A 3,127-nucleotide genomic window follows, 5' to 3' on the forward strand; every position below is an offset into this window, starting at 1 on the left:
TGACGAGTTTTGTTTTGAGGGGCCCGAGGGTGTTGAGGGAGGTAACAAGGTGGAGTTGAGGTGGTCTGTGAGGTCATCGGGTGAGGTGAGGGTTGAGTCCAGGTGGAGAGCAGGTCAGAGAGATGGTGGGGATTGATAGATTTGAGGTTGCGGAAGGGATTTCTCTGAGGAGGCTGGGGCGTGGGGTTGGAGAAGGGATGGTGAACCGTATCAGTTTGTGATCAGAGAGGGGAAAGAGGCATGGATGGAGGTCGAGCACTGGTTGGTTGGTGGAGCAGACCAGGTCGAGGATGTGACCCTTTTCATGGGTGGGGAGAATGAGACATGTTGGGTGAGAGAGAAGTTATCCAGTAAAATGTTGAATTCTGATGAGAGCTTGCATGTGGGGGAGTCCATGTGGATGTTTAAGTCACCGAGTAGCAGCAGACGTGGAGAGAGAGATGAGGCGCTAGTGTGAGGAGTTCAGTAAAATCAGAGAGGAAGGAGGGATTTGGTTTAGGTGGCCGGTAAATGAGGATGACTGTCATGGAGGAAGAGTGTTTTGAGGCGCAGATATTCAAACGATGATACTGAGGGGGAGGGTGAGTTCTGTGATCCGGAAGTTCTGATTGAAAATGACGGCGAGGCCACCTCCGGGTGGGAGGGCGGGTTTGCAGATGTAGTTGTAGTCAGGGGGATGCTTGGCTGAGGGAGAAGAAGTCGTTGGGTTGTTGCCAGGTTTCGTGAGCAGAAGGAAGTCAAGAGTGTTGTCGAGGATTAGTTCATGGAGGGCAGGGGCTTTATTTACGTCGCATCGGGGTGTTGAGGGAGGGCAAGTAAAGTTGGCATGGTGAGAGGGTGGGGTGGGTGGGGGCAGGCTGGAGAGATCTGAGGTTGTCCCGTTAGCAGTGCGTGTGGTCGTTGGGGTGTGGGGGGTATTGCAGTTGAGGGGGACGTGAGCGGGATTTAGCAAATGATTGGAGAGTATGATTGAGTGTATGTGAAGTGGGAAAGCACAGTAGTCCGGTCCGGTTTTCTGTGTAGCCCTGATGATGCGTTCAGCCCTATGTGAACCAGTGGGTGAAGCATTCAGATGACGTGGGACAGGTGCAACAGAGCGTGCAGGTGACCAGATGGATGGAATGGATTGTCCGTGGTGGAAGAAAACAAACTTGGCGGGCGAGAGCTTCTGTGGATGTAACGGGCCACGTAGGAAGTCCGGAAGCTGTTTGATGACTGGGATGCAGGATGGAATGGAGTAGTTGGACGAATTGGACCAGTTGCAGAGTTGAATATTTGATCATGATGCCGAAGCCGGAGGGACGGAGAGCTCCGGATAGTGGTTAGCCGTGGGCTAGGAGCACAGAGGTGGAGGTGGAGATGGATGAATGAGGTGATTGCCAAAATGATCCACAGCATGACCGGGAGGAGAGGAATGTCTAGCTCTTGGCGCTGCCTCGCATCTGGTGGAGGTTGCCTATGAGGAGGAGGTCAGCACGAGCCGGGGCCGTGAGCAGCTAGGGATTTGCCGCCACGCTGCGTTGGTGAGAGGGGGAGGCTAGCTAGCGAGGCCAACCGGACGGGCAAGAGTCCGGTCAAGGAGCCCCAGGCGGCTTCGGGAACCAGCAGAGAGGCTGTCCAGAGGTACAGAGGCTGTCCAGAGGTACAGAGACTGTCCAGAGGTACAGAGGCTGTCCAGAGGTACAGAGGCTGTCCAGAGGTACAGAGGCTGTCCAGAGGTACAGAGGCTGTCCAGAGGTACAGAGGCTGTCCAGAGGTACAGAGGCTGTCCAGAGGTACAGAGGCTGTCCAGAGGTACAGAGGCTGTCCAGAGGTAGGGGGTACAGCCAGGAACACAAACACAAGAGAATAGCAGACGAATAGCAGACGAATAGCAGACGGAGAAGCGGCGAATAACCAGAGAAAAAAAAAAAAAAAAAAAAAAAAAAAAAAAAAAAAAAAAAAAAAAAAAAAAAAAAAAAAAAAAAAAAAAAAAAAAAAAAACATCTATATATATATATATATATATATATATATATATATATATATATATATATATGTATATATATGTATATATATATATGTATATATATATACATATATATATATATATATACAGTGCCTGAAGTATCGCCCCTTAAACTTTTGACCTTGCCACATTTCGGCCTCAAACATAAAGATATAAAACTGTAATTTTTGTGAAGAATCAACAACAAGTGGGACACAATCATGAAGTGGAACGAAATTTATTGGATATTTCAAACTTTTTAAGAAATAAAAAACTGAAATGCATGCAAAATTATTCAGCCCCCTTTTAAGTTAATACTTAGTAAGCGCGCACCTTTTGCTACGATTACAGCTGGAGTCGCTTGGGTATGCCTCTATCAGTTTTGCACATCGAGAGACTGACATTTTGCCCATTCCTCCTTGCAAAACAGCTCGAGCTCAGTGAGGTTGGATGGAGAGCGTTTGTGAACAGCAGTTTTCAGTTCTTTCCACAGATTCTCGATTGATTCAGGTCTGGACTTTGACTTGGCCATTCTAACACCTGGATATGTTTATTTTGTGAACCATTCCATTGTAGATTTTGCTTTGTGTTTTGGATCATTGTCTTGTTGGAAGACAAAATCTGGTCCCAGTCTCAGGTCTTTTGCAGACTCCATCAGGTTTTCCTCCAGAATGGTCCTGTATTTGGCTCCATCCATCTTCCCATCAATTTTAACCATCTTCCCTGTCCCTGCTGAAGAAAAGCAGGCCCAAACCATGATGCTGCCACCACCATGTTTGACAGTGGGGATGGTGTGTTCAGGGGTGATGAGCTGTGTTGCTTTTTACGCCAAACATAACGTTTTGCATTGTTGCCAAAAGTTCGGATTTTGGTTTCATCTGACCACAGCACCTTCTTCCACATGTTTGGTGTGTCTCCCAGGTGGCTTTTTGCAAAACTTTTAAACGACACTTTTTATGGATATCTTTAAGAAATGGCTTTCTTCTTGCCACTCTTCCATAAAGGCCAGATTTGTGCAGTATACCACTGATTGTTGTCCTATGGACAGAGTCTCCCACCCTCAGCTGTAGATCTCTGCAGTTCATCCAGAGTGATCATGGGCCTCTTGGCTGCATCTCTGATCAGTCTTCTCATTGTATG

The sequence above is a fragment of the Perca fluviatilis genome, chromosome 6 (genome assembly GCF_010015445.1).
Source record: "Perca fluviatilis chromosome 6, GENO_Pfluv_1.0, whole genome shotgun sequence".
NCBI lineage: Eukaryota > Metazoa > Chordata > Actinopteri > Perciformes > Percidae > Perca > Perca fluviatilis.